Genomic DNA, 14,190 nt, shown 5'->3' on the forward strand with positions numbered 1-14,190 from the left:
AATATGTGGTTTTCTTAAATCCTAAAGGAAAACATCTAAAGAAAATTGTATAGTGTGTATCCACATCCAGCTTTAGAGGCAGAGAAAAAACCCAACAAAGTTGTGTTGAGCTTTTGGGCATAAAAAAACACCTGACACACCTAAACGCAGATAAAACACACCTAAGCACTAGGCACGTTTAATGCTTAAAGTGGAGTTCCACCCAGAAATGGAACTTCCGTTGATCCATTCCCCCCCCCCCCCGCTGCCATATTTGCCACCTTTTTTTTGGGGGGGGGGGGGGTGGGGGTGAGCAGATACCTGTCAAATTCAGGCATAGATCACCACACTTTGTGCAGGATCTATGCAATGTCTGACCCCTCCTTCTTCCCCCCCAGCTGTCTGTCCCAGAAGACAGCAAGGACCATTCAGATCGCGCAGTGCAAATCGCGCATGCACAGTAGGAACAGGCTGTGAAGCTGCAAGTTTGCACCTGGAGCTGAGTGATGGGTCGGCTTCGGGTGAGGACATCATAGGCTCCTTGGGACAGGTAAGTGTCCTTATTTTAAAAGTCAGCATCTGCAGTATTTGTAGCTGCTGACTTTTTTTTTTTTCCCAGGTGGAACTCCACTTTAAGCCCTTGTGCACACGGTCGAAAATTCCGATGGAAAATATCAGATCGGAAAGCGTTGTCGGATAATCCGACCGTGTGTGGGCTCCATCTGACTTTTTCCGTCGGGATGTCCGACCAACAAAGTTTGAGAGCTGGATATAAAATTTTCCAACATGATCCGATCGGACTCTGTCCGATCGTTTGTAGAGAATTCCGATTGGACAAAGTGACACGCATGCTCAGATCAAATTGCGAGACCAAAGCTATTGGCTACCAGCCTGAACCTAGTCCCGTTGTAACGAACAAACGTCATCCCGTTCTGAACGATCGGATTTTCCGACAACTTTGTCCGACCGTGTGTATGCAACACCAGTTTCGGAAAAAATCAGTTGAAAAATTCAGACGGATTTTGTTGTCGGAATGTCCGACTGTGTGTACAAGGGCTAACAGTTTTTTTGCATTTCAATGACCAGAATAAATGAATGTTGTGGCCAATGAAATTAATAAATGCCCAAGAGCTCGGTGTGCTGGTTAGACTCCTCGAGAAAACACTGCAGAGTGCACAGGAAAAGATCGTTCTTAATTTACTGCAGGATTGGTTATTTTTATTTTTTTTATTTTTTTTTATTATTACTTTTTGAACAGATAAAACAGCCTTCAGTGGTAAATTGATCAGACCTAACAAAGGAAAATTGGAGAAGTTCATGTGTACAGTTGAGCTGTTCTAGGGAAGCAGGTACAGGAACAGGTTAAGAAAATATAGAAGGTGCAGTATGTCGAATTTATAATTTTTTTTTTTTTCTTATTTACTTTCACTTCCTTTTTCTGACTTGGCAGCTTTGTATGTTATTAGCTGTATTGTTACTTGAACTGTTTGGTTACTAAATATAGAATACAGTAGATATAAAAAGTCTACACACCCTTGTTAAAATGTCAGGTTTCTGTGCTGTAAAAAATGAGACAAAGATAAACCATTTCAGATCTTTTTCCACTGTTAATGTGACCTATAAACTGTACAAATCGGTTTAAAAAGTAAGACTAAAAAATCTAAATAAAGTAGTTGCGTAAGGCTGGATTCACACCTATGCATTTTTTAGTGCTTTATGCATTTTGCAGATTTGCACCACAGAACGTGTTCCATAGGAAACCATAGTAAATGGACTGTAGTGCAAATCTGCAAAATGCAAAAAGCACAAAAAATGCATAGGTGTGAATCCAGCCTTAGTGTGCACACCCTCTTATAACTCGGGATGTAGCTGCATTCAGAATTTAAGCAATCGCATTCAAACTCATGTTAAATAGGTTGGTACACACCTGCCATCATTTTTAAAGTGCCTCCCAAATAAAGTTTAAGCTGTTCTATTAGGCCTTTCCTGACATTTTCTTAGTCGCATCCTACAGCAAAAGCCATGGTCTGTCTGTAGGGAGCTTCCAAAGCATCAGAGGGATCTTATTGTTAAATGGTATGAGTCAGGAGAAGGGTATAAAAGAATTTCCAAGGCATTAGATATACCATGGAACACAGTGAAGGCAGTCGTCATCAAGTGGAGAAAATATGGCACAATAGAGACATTACCAAGAAATGGCCGTCCCTCAAAAATGTATGAAAAGACGAGAAGAAAACTGGTCAGGGAGGCTGCCAAGAGGCCTACAGCAAAGGAGCTGCAGGAATATCTGGCAAGTACTGGCTGTGTGCCACATGTGACAACAATCTCCCGTATTTTTCATATGTCTGGGGTAGAGTGGCAAGAAGGAATCCTTTTCTTAGAAAGAAAAACACATCTGAAGTCTCTCAAAGGGATGTGGGAAAATGTGTTCTGGTCTGATGAAACCAAGGTTGAACTTTTTGGCCATAATTCCAAAAGATATGTTTGGCTCAAAAACAACACTGCACTTCACCAAAAATACACCATACCCACAGTGAAGCATGGTGGTGGTAGCATCATGCTTTGGGGCTGTTTTTTCTTCAGCTGGAACAGGGACCTTAGCCAAGGTAGTGGGAGTTATGAACAGTTCCAAATACCAGTCAATATTGGAACACATTTTTCAGGCTTTTGCTAGAAAGCTGAACATGAAGAGGAACTTCATCTTTCAGCATGACAACAAAGAAATGGCATCACCAAAAGATTTGTTTTGGATTGTCCCAGCCACAGCCCAGACCTGAATCCGATTGAAAATCTGTGGGGTGATCTGAAGAGGGCTGTGCACAGGAGATACCCTTGCAATCTGACAGATTTGGAGTGTTTTTACAAAGAAGAGTCGGCAAATATTGCCAAGTCAAGATGTGCCATGCTGATAGACTCCTACCCAAAAAGACTGAATGCTGTAATAATGTCAAAAGATACCTCAAAAGGGTGTGCAAACTTATGCAACCATATTTTATTTTATTTTTTTATTTTTACTTCACCCCAACTAAAATATTTCAATTTGTTGTTCAACTGAGTTTTACAGTTTATAGGTCCACATTAAAGTTGGAAAAAGTTCAGGAATAATGTGTTTGTTTTTTTTGTTTTTTGTTTTTAACTTCATAGAAACCTGACATTTTAACAGGGGTGTGTAGACTTTTTATATCCACTGTATTTTTTTTTTTGTCTGAATTTCCTCGTACCATCTGTGAGATAAATAGAACTTGGCTCCCATGAAGTTGCTCTTAGACTGGCCGTACAAAAAGTGCATTTTGCTTCTGATGCAGCAGATTTGAATATCTTTATCACCATTTGAATAGTATAGTTCTAAAGGTGAACTTCAGCCTGCTAGAAATAACATCAGTTCATGATGATATATGTTCATTAACCACTTGCTTACTGGGCACTTAAACCCCCCTCAGTCCCAGACCAATTTTCAGCTTTCAGCGCTGATGTACTTTGAGTGACAATTGCGCGGTCATACAACACTGTACCCAAATGAAATTTTTATCATTTTTTTCCCACAAATAGAGCTTTCTTTTGGTGGTATTTAGTTACAGCTCGGAGTTTTATTTTTTGCTAAACAAACAAAAAAAGATGCAAAAAAAAAAAAAAAAAAAAATCATGTTTTAATAGTTTGTTATAAAATTTTGCAAACGGGTCATTTTTCTCCTTCATTGAAGTGCGCTGATTAGGCGGCACTGATAGGCTGCATTGGTGGGCACTGATGGGCTGCATTGGTGGGCACTGATGGGCTGCATTGGTGGGCACTGATAGGCTGCACTGGTGGGCACTGATAGGCATAGTTAAGGCGGCACTAATAGGCACAGATAAGGCGGCACCGATGGGCACAGATAAGGCGGCACTGATGGGCAAAGATGGGCACAGATAAGATTGCACGGATGGGTGGCACGGATAAGTGGCACGGATGGGTGGCACGGATGGGCACTGATAGGTACCACAGATAGATGGGACTGATGGGCACTGATAGGTGGCACTGATAGGTGGCTCTGATAGGTGGCACTGCTGGGCACTGATGGGCGGCACTGCTGGGCACTGATGGGCGGCACTGGGGTGCAGCACCTGAGGCAGATTTTGGGTGGCACTGTGGGTGGCACTGCTGGGTGGCACTGTGGGTGGCACTGTGGGCACTGCTGGGTGGCACTGTGGGCACTGCTGGGTGGCACTGTGGGCACTATGGGCACTGCTGGGTGGCACTGACAGGGGGGCACTTACTTTATTTCAGGATGGCACTGCGGGTGGCAGGTGGGCACTGGCAGGGGGCAGGTGTCCTTTTAAATTGCTGGCCGTGTTCGGGACTGATGTCCCGAACACGGCCGCCGGCGATCGGCTTTTTTTTTTTCTCCTCGCGCTGTCAGCGCGAGGAGGAATACTAGCCGATTACCGGCTCCGTTTTATCACATGATCAGCTGTCATTGGCTGACAGCTGATCACGTGATAAGGGGTCGGGATCGACCCCTTACACGGATCGGTGATCAGGCGAGTCTCACGGACTCGCCGATCACAGAGCGCGCCGCGCGCGCCCCTCAGGGGGCGCGCAGGCCGCTCGTAACCGGGACTACGTCAATAGACGTAGTCCCGAAAATGTGGGTCCGCGCTATTGCCGTCATTTTGCAATAGCGCGGATCCCAAGTGGTTAACCACTTCCCCCGGGTACATGTCCTATGACTTTGGGGATTTGAGGTGGAGATATCTGAATGATGGTGGCAGCTACAGGCATCATCCAGATTTTTCCTTTTTTAGCCAGCAATTCCCTTCAATGTAAAAGCCATAATAGCGGCTTCATTCCTTTTACGCCCCCCCTCCCCCTCCCTCCGGCACTGCCCTCCGGTGCTTTCCCAGCCCTCACCCGTGCGATCAGGGAGCCAGAGGATGAATCCGCCACCAGCAGTGGTTTACTATAGAGCTGGCCATGGACCAGATGGTCCCTGGCCATCTCTATGACCCTCTGAGGCCCGAAGCAACGCCATGACATCTCTTCTGGCGCTGGTAGATGTAAACACTGCCGGATTTTTTATTTAGTTTTTTTTTAGTTGAGAGATGTGGACCTCTCCATAAAGATGACCTGTTTACATTCCTTGTAATAGGAATAAAAGCGATCAAAAAATAAAACCTTTAAGGTAAAGTGAAACCCCCCCTCAAAAAAAAAAAAATGCAAGCACCCCCATCCCTTCGTGCTTGCATGCAGACGCGAACTGTTGTGTTCTGCTGGCAGGGAGCCTTCCTGGCAGGCAGAACACAATGATTGCTGCTAGCGGTTGTAGCCGGCAGTGTTCATCAAAACGTAAAAAAAAAAATCTGACCGGCTGGTTGTACCCAAATCGAACGATGGGGTCCATTCAGCCTGCCTATACATTGACTGACTGAATCTCGGTCCCTACTGAACTGGCCTAAGGGCTTGTTCACATTAACAGACCGTGTTATACTGCAATTTTTGCTGTAAAGGGAACAGGACAGTGTGCTAGTACAATGTATTGCATGAATTCCTTTTTGAAGGGCTCATTTACAGTTGTGAAGAGGGGGGCCTACACACTATACAATTCTCTTGTACAACTTGCCTTTAGATTTACCAAAACCATATAATATGAGGTCAAATCTAAACCCCTTCAAATGTATGCAATCTGGCAGGCCCTTGCAGTACATAGTTAAAGGTAAATCTAAAGGAAATTGAACAAAAATTGTATAATGTGTGCAAGCCTTTTGATGCAATCCACAGTGGTTTCCAGACCCTAATTTTTGCAGCACCCACCAAATACAAAAGCAATGCTAATTTTTGCAGTTTTGCCCACTGGGGATCATTTTTGCACCGCATGTGTATTCCCCTTCTATGGCTGCCTTTTGCAGCATCGAGGTTGTAAAAAATCTGCTGAACTGTGTGGTTCAAACTGCAAGTGTAACTAACTAGATTTAACTTTTAATAAGGGCCCTTTCACACTGATCAGTTTTTGCCTTTTTTGCCTTTTGGTGTTTAAAAAGTGGAACAAAAATCCCTTTTTAAATCCTATGGAACTCTTCACACCATTGTGCTGCGGGCGTGGTGCACTTTTAAAAAGGTGTAAAATCGTGCAGCTGCCCCCAGAGCCTCCCTTTTTCTTACCTGTACCTGATTGTTCCGGTGATGTGCACAAGCCCAGCAACTACAGCCGCTGTCTTGGGTCTTCTTTGGATAGATTGATAGCAGTGGGAGCCATTGGCTCCCGCTACTGTCAATCAAATCCAGTAACACAGGAGCCGGGGGCAGGGCCGAGTTTCTGCTGCCTGTCAATGGACACAGCAGTGGGACTCGTAAGCGCCCCCACACCGGTGCCCCCAGGGAAAGCCGCTCTCTGTGGGGGGGCACCCGATTGAGGAGTATTTTTATTTTATGAACTTAAGGAAGGGGCAGCACAGTGGTGTAGTGGTTAGCACTCTCGCCTAGCAGCAAGAAGGGTCGCTGGTTCAAATCCCAACCACGATACTACCTGCCTGGAGTTTGCATGTATTCTCCCTGTGCCTGCGTGGGTTTCCTCCCACAATCCAAAGACAGGCAGGTAGGTTAATTGGCTTCTGTCCAAAATTGGCCCTAGTATATGAATGGGGACCTTGGATTGTGGTCTCCTTGAGGGTAGGGACAGATGTGAGTGTGTAATGTACAGGGATAGGGACAATTGTAGATACTCACTCAGGTTGAACTGGATGGACTGGTGTCTTTTATTTTTATTTATTTTTTTCAACCTTACTATGAAACTTTATTGAAATGTCAGAAATCTCCTACAGTTCAGTATGCCGGCTGCAAAGTAGTGCACGCAGTCTTTTTTTATTTTTATTTTTCATCGCATCATGCCTGCGTGTGAACAGGGCACTTAGGCAGCATGTACTTCTTTTTTTATTTTATTTCCAGTACACACTACTGCAGTGAGGCAGTGTGAACTGAACACATAGGACACAAAGCAAATTACCCTGTCTTTGCATGGGAGTTGAATAGTGGTGTGAACAGACCCCTAAGGCATATTAGTATCGCAGGCAAAATGTGCAACACTCTTACAGTGCTGTTATTTCTTAATGGTACCCCAAACGCGATGCGATTTTTGCTGCATTTGTCGTGCGACAAAATACACAAATTGTTGGAAAATGCACAACACCAAACAAAATTTGGTACATGTTCTTCTTTGGCATGTCTTTTGAGGGGAGGGAGGCCCATTCAAAATTGTGGCGTTCCATAAACATGCAACGTGCGAATGGGGCCCTAAAGATAGATTGATGTCAGACATGCAGTTAATGAACTAGGTGTGTTGTATGTGTTTGTTTTTTTTTTATTTTAACCCTTGCTGGGCTAAAATTTTAAGACTAAATCGTAGAGTTGCGCTTTAAGGCCCCTTTCACACGGGCAGATAGAATTTTGCTTTTAGCTGCAGATGGATAAAGTTACCTACCGCAGCTAAATGCGCATAATGCTTTCCAATGGCCCCATTCACACACTGCGTTTAGCGACGGTTTCGTTACATGCAGATTTGTGCAGATACCTACCGCAGCTAAATGCGCATAATGCTTTCCAATGGCCCCATTCACACACTGCGTTTAGCGACGGTTTCATTACATGCAGTTTTGTGCAGATAGAAAAAATAAAGTTGATTGCGTCCAGGAACAATTTAGAGCAGCTATCTTCACACAACTGCATGTAATCGCAGTGTACTATTTCTCCTGCAGATAGCAGTGGCAACAAGGAAAGAAAAACAGGGAGCACATCAGAAATGGCAAGAATGTTCCAACGCACGTAAACGCAGCTAATCGCAATGTACAACTGCAAGTGAATGCTGTGCCAGGATTCTCTGAATTTCAAAATAACAAAACATGGTTTTAACAGCGGCAGAACAGTGGCCCGTGTGAAAGGGGCCTAATCCATCCTGAAAGCACTGTTGGAATGTTGTTGTGCCTTATTTACAATATTCCATCGCAAATTCATTTCATCTGAGGGGAAAAAAAAAAAAAAAAGTCTAGGGAAATCTAACAATAAAGGCGCTCTTGGTGTCCACACATGTGCTGTGCTGGCCTAGAAGCGGCCATGATTTTTTTTGTGAATGGTGTCACATTGCTGGAAGGGACAGTGACCTGATGAGCTAGTGACCTGAAGCTGCCTGTCATAGCTCAGCTGACCCCTCCACAGCCATGTGTTCCCGCTCTCCCCCTCAGCCCTTCCACACACGAGCCATGTTTGTGTTCCTGAGGTCTGGAAAGCACAAGGCCGGCTTTCTAGAACTGACAGCTCTGAGCCTGCCAGAGCTCTTTGTGCAGGATGCTTTTGTTGCAACCAGCCGGCTGCTTCCTTTCATGAATAATTGAGACGGTGTTAAGTTCTGAATAAAAATAATAAAGAAAAGCGCGGAGGAGGAGGGAGGGGGATAGAACCACCTGAGGAGTGGAAAATGCACTCAATGGATTCTATAGACAGAAGGCTGAGAAGCCCCCAAATAAAGTGAGAAGCGGTGAGGAGGCGAGGGTGTGGTTTGTCTGGGAACAAAGCCTGGCTGGTGGTCTTGGCTGAGGGGGGGAGACACTGTCTGTAAGGCTCAGTCCTGACCATTCACTAACCGACTCAGCTGCCTCCCCTCACCCTAAGGTGTGTGTGTGTTTGCTTCCTCCTGGACAGGAATGTGACTGATCAGTAAGTAGGAACACCTTTCCTTACTATTTGCTTGGTGTGTGTGCATGCTGTGTTAACCTTTTCTGTGCTGTGTATGGCTCGGATCTAAAGCTACTGGTGCTGACTTCCAGCAGAATAGCGGTACTGGCAGAGCCATGGTGGCCTTCATGGTTACCCGTTGTATTTGTGTGTGCTGAACGTTGCCCGTGTCCCTGTGAGGACAAAGCAATTTAATCCTACATGGAACGAGTTTTGGCTAATTGCTGCAGAATCCGTCAAAATTTTAACTACCGGTGGACATCTCTCAGGACCAACTGGCTCCATTTTATTTTTTTAATAATCAAGACTAGGATTGCCACCTCATCCATTTAAAAACGGACACCTATTAATTACACAGGTTCTGTGGCTGATTTAAGGTGGTAATTAAACTTAGTTGGTGCCTTATCTGCATTAAATTAGCTTCAGAACCTGTGTAATTCATATGTGTTTAGGTTTAAAGCATTGATCATCAACCCTGTCCTCAGGGCTAACTAACACTAACAGGCCAGGTTTGCAAGATAACTGAAATACATCACAGGTGACTAATTTGCTGCTCAGTGATTGCAGTATTCTAGTCTCTATCCCCCCAAGGTAATACATAAAACCTGGCCTGTTAGTGAGCCTTGAGGACTGGGTTGATGACCACTGGTTTAAAGGGATGAGGTGGCAACTCTAGTCAAGACACTGGGTGGAAAATTTGTGTACAAACTGTGACTACATTTAGTTACAGATACAATTCAGATACAGTGATTGTTCGGGTATAGTGACAGCTGTGCGTGTCGGCTGTTCAAATGCATTAACCTACACTACATGAAAGATTCTTTCTTCCATGCGATTTTAAATAGAGAAAACTACATGTATGGCTAACCTTAAAGCGGAAGTAAACCCATCCATAAAATAGTTTTGTTTACAGCACGTGCCGGAAATGTAACGCTCCTATTGGTTGTGCTCTTAACCAAACTGTCAAACCATCCAATGGCTGGTGTCGTAACTAGGGCTGCAACTAACGATGATATTTATACTCGATTAGTTGGCCGATTTTTATTGTTCTGATTAATCAGGTAATATGGGAACGTGTCCCATAGGAAACCATGTTGAATGAACTGTAGTGCGTTTCAGTAAAAAGCACCGAAAAACGCATAGGTGTGAACCAGGCCTAAGACGTTTAGTAGCAGCAGCATGCTTTTTATTTATTTATTTTTTGTATCGCCTCTCATCATTGGGTAAAAAAAAAAACCCTAAAATTAGCCCCTTATAGTACACAAAAAGCAGATATCACTACGATATGGGGTTCATTTATACCGTGAAACAGTGAGTAAATTAAATATAATATACACACACATTACACCCAGAAATAGGCTATATGGGCATTTTAACTAGGAGTCAGACATGAAGGGTGGAAGGAAGATATAAATCTCCCTAATTTCTTTTTCATGGATATGGTCATTTTAAATATAATGAACAATACTGGTAAACGTTTAGTTTAAATGTAATTGTAATGCCTTCTATTACCTCCAGTCTATCAGCCTCCACCTTCAGATGCTGATCTTCCCGCCACACAGTCTTTAGGCTGGGTTCACACTGCTGCGGCTGGGAGACCCGGATGTGATTCGCACAGCACTGCAGTGCAAATCACATCCGATCTCTGTGCAATGCGAGTTCAGCCATACAGATAGTATGGCTGAATTCGCATCGCACCCGCTCCAAACTCGCACAGGACCCTTTTTTTGGTCCGCAGCAGAATCGGATCGCATGGGTGTTCACACCATGCGATCCGATTCCTGTCCGAGTTTGCAGATCGCACTGCGATATGCAAACTGATCTGGGGGTGTCATTAAGGTTTCACTGACACTCCCAGCATTCCGCATAGGGCAGTGTGAACTGCCAGCGGGAGGCATGCGATGCGGGAACCCGCCGCGGATTCGCGGCGTTCCCGCATCGCTTCAGTGTGAACCCAGCCTTAAAGTGATTTTTTTTTTTTTTTTTTAAACAACCTGCTCCGTGCAATGGTTTGCACAGAACAGCCCTGATTCTCCTCTTCTGGGGTCCTTCATCGATGCTTCTGGCTTCTCCTGCCTTCAGATTGCACCAATAGCAAGCTGCAAATTAAAGCAAGGAAAAAAAAAAACTTCTGCCTTTTGGAACCACTTACTTTCTGCCCAAGACTACATGTCCCATGAGACATTGCTCCTCACACATTCACAAGTTCTCAGGCACTTACTGACATGTATGGATGGTGTACTGAGCTGTATGTGTGATGCACGGTATTTCCTGATATGTAACAAATTATGAATTCTGTATGCGGGCCAACTAATTGGCTGGCCTATTAATTGATTATGAAAATATTTGACAACTAATCATAGTTCATAGATGATCATAAAATGTATTTTTTATTATTTTTTGGGGATCTGGGTGGTGCTGACGGGAAGCTACACCTGTGGGGCAGCCCATTCATTTCAATGGACTGCCCTACATGTCTCAAACGTGCCAAAGAAGCTTATGCAACTTTTTGGGTGTTGCATCTGCTTGCCGCGTTTGGGGTACCATTCACAATAAATTTCACCACAAGCACAACATGTGTTCACAGAAGGCTTAGGTGTGAATGCAGCTTAAAGCATATCTAAATTGAAAAGCAAAAATGTAATATATTGCAGTTTAACCGTTTTTTGTGATGGTTGCATTAGTTTTCTTTTATAGGCTCTTTTTGTTTTTCACCTGGTGATCCTGCCACTCATATGCTTCCTGTGAAAGGGTCACATTGTTTTCTATCTGTACGATATGTGGAGGAGAAGCCTTACCATTTTAACTTTTTAGGTTGACAGAGTCACTGAGGGCATGCTTGCCTCATGCATCTGGTGCCCCCCAAGCTAGATAAACCGGTTTGCATTTGTTGGGTATTGCCATTGGAGACCCTTCGTTAGCATGGGGTCCACCAGGAGAGCAAACGTGGCACAAACTGATCACAGGCACGTGATACTCTTTCTATATGAATCTTGCCTTGGCGTCGGATTTCTAGAAACCTGAAGAAAGTGTTGGTTTCCCTGAATAACCAGTTTCCAGACATCATTTTTTCTATAGCAGCTTAAAACATGAAAGCAGTGTTGGTTATTTTTCACCGTGCGTGTGATTTTAGGCTAGACTGTGGTGTAGGAAACCTGCGATCTGTGCGTGTTTCCCACACTGCAGATCTCCTGTGGGTGGCAATGTTAATGACACCCCAAATGCAGGTTACAAATGCAGTGTTTGCCTGCTCTGGATCGTGTGGTACATTAGTACCATATGATCCGATTGCAGTGCTTTTTCAGAAGTAGTGCATGCACTTTCCTTTGAGCTATTTCAGGGTGAATGGGCTCAAATCGCACTGCTATGAATCAAACAGGATTGCACAACACGTTCCTGTGCAATTCATGGTGTGAACCGGGGCTTAATGGAGATTGTGCCATGCCTGTTTTGGTTAACATTATCCTTTTGTTACCTGTCATTATTTATTTGATACAGATATGTCTATAGTGCCAACAATTTGCGCTTTTCATGTTGCGCAATCGCATACGTCTCTGCCCTCAAGGAGCTTACAATCTAATGCAGACTTTCTCAACCTTTTGAAGACCGAGGAACCATTGAAATAAGTTTCTGATCTTAGGGAATCCCTGCTAAAAATTACTATATCTAAAATTCATTGTACACTAGTGTGATGGTCAGTCGGAAGAATGCTCCTTACACTTGTGGACGTTGGGATGAATTGGCACCTTACAGATCGCTAAAAAGAGCAATGGTGCCAGAGGGAACTTATCTGAGAGCCAGAAATCGCTCAATGCTCAAGGAACCCCTAGAAACGCCTGGAGGAACCCAAGGGTTCCATGGAACCCTGGTTGAGAAACCCTGATGTAAAGTCCCTATCTCACACATATACACATGCTAGGGCTAGTTTTAGACTGGAGCCAGTTAAAGCGGAGGTCCACCCTAAAGTGGACCTTCCGCTCATTGGAACCCTCCCCCCCTCCGGCGCCACAATTGGCACCTTTCAGGGGGGAGGGGGGTGCAGGTACCTGTACAGTACAGGTATCTGCACCCACTTCCGGGATAGTTCTCTGCGGAAAGGGGCGTAGATTACGCCCCTTTCCGAAAGTCCCCCGCTGCCTGCTGGGAAACACACAGATCCCAGAGGCAGCGGGTCCATTCTTATTGCGCAGCGCGACTCGCACATGCGCAGTAGGTAACCGGGAAATGAAGCCGAAAGGCTCCACTTCCTGATTCCCATACCCAAGATGGCGGCGGCAGCACCCGAGAGACGATCGAGAGATCGGCTTTGGGTGCCGACATCGCGGGTGCGCTGGGCGGGTAAGTGTCCTTATTTTAAAAGTCAGCAGCTGCAGTATTTGTAGCTGCTGGCTTTTAAAAAAAAAAAAAAAAAAAACGCAGACTCCCGGCCGACTCCCTCTTTTTAATCTGCCAACATATCTTTTGGGAGTGCAGGGAGAACATGCAAACTCCATGCAGGTAGTGTATTGGTTGTGATTCGAACAAGGAACCCCAATGCTTTTTAATACATTTCCCTCTTTATTGATGCATTTTTTTTTTTTTTTTCAGTTCTTGAAATGAAAACAAATACAGTAACGCTCCATTCACATTAGCACATCTCCAAATGTGATGATTTCCAGTGTGACTCCGGTGCGTGACTTTGAAGCGACTTTTGGTGTGACTTTGATCCGGCTTACATTCTCTGGACCAAAGTAGTGCCAGCACCTTTCATAATCGCTGCAACTTTTACGTGGCATTGATCTGAACGAGTACCGATGCAAACAATGGTCTGCGACTTGTCATGTTCAAGGTTGCATGATAAGTCGCACATGTGTGAATGGGCTCTAATCCATAACAACTAATTGTATTTCTCTTTACTGAAGTCCAAAAAAAATAAGATTCATTTTGATTGGCTGCTATTATATTTTTCATTGGGAGCAGGCACTTCAGGTTCAAGGGTCCTGTGGATTTACAGTCATAACCTCAGGGGATAGGGGGAGACGGGTTTTTTTTTTTTTTTTTGTTCTTTGGTCGTGTTATCTTCAGTTTCCAAATTGCGATGGAAAGATCTTTGTAGTCACCACATACTAATGGCCTCTTATATCTGAGTGTCTCTTGTTTGTCTGTTTACAAAAGGCCGTCTCTGCATAATAAACACCCGCCCGCTAGTGTGGCTCCCTGTACAGTAGATGGAGTAAACAATGTAACCACTAATCTGCCTGGCTGGGTTTCTAACTTTCCAACCCATGCTTCTGTCTGCTCACACACAAGCTGTTTATAGAAGAGTCACACAAAGGTGTCCATAGACCTGGGAGGATGGTCAGATGTGCGTAGAAATGATCAGCTCTGATCAGAAGGGGTAGAGCCACTGTCGGGGCCGCTTAGGCCTGGTACACACTATTTGTGTTTTTTTTTTTTCATTCAGCGCCGCAAATTGAACGAAAAAAAACAAACTGTCAGCTCAGTCGGAGCTGCTGTACTAACCATGCAAAGTT

General features: G+C 44.4%; 1 protein-coding gene across 15 annotated transcripts in view; it reads left to right on the top strand.

Annotated features, from left to right (window-relative positions):
- MYO18A (myosin XVIIIA) overlaps window positions 1-14,190 on the top strand; it is a 449,667-nt gene that overhangs the window by 43,044 nt on the left and 392,433 nt on the right. Inside the window, exon 1 of one of the 15 annotated variants that reach the window (XM_077480370.1) lies at window positions 8,642-8,659. The exons of the other annotated variants lie outside the window; for them this stretch is intronic. The gene's annotated coding sequence lies outside the window, so the exon portion shown is untranslated. Of the gene's footprint in view, window positions 1-8,641; window positions 8,660-14,190 lie in introns of those variants that run through there. 15 annotated transcript variants of the gene reach the window in all.

Source organism: Lithobates pipiens, unplaced genomic scaffold (genome assembly GCF_037356315.1).
Source record: "Lithobates pipiens isolate NorthernLeopardFrog02 unplaced genomic scaffold, aLitPip1_a1.2 Scaffold_16, whole genome shotgun sequence".
In the NCBI taxonomy this organism is placed as follows: Eukaryota; Metazoa; Chordata; class Amphibia; order Anura; family Ranidae; genus Lithobates; species Lithobates pipiens.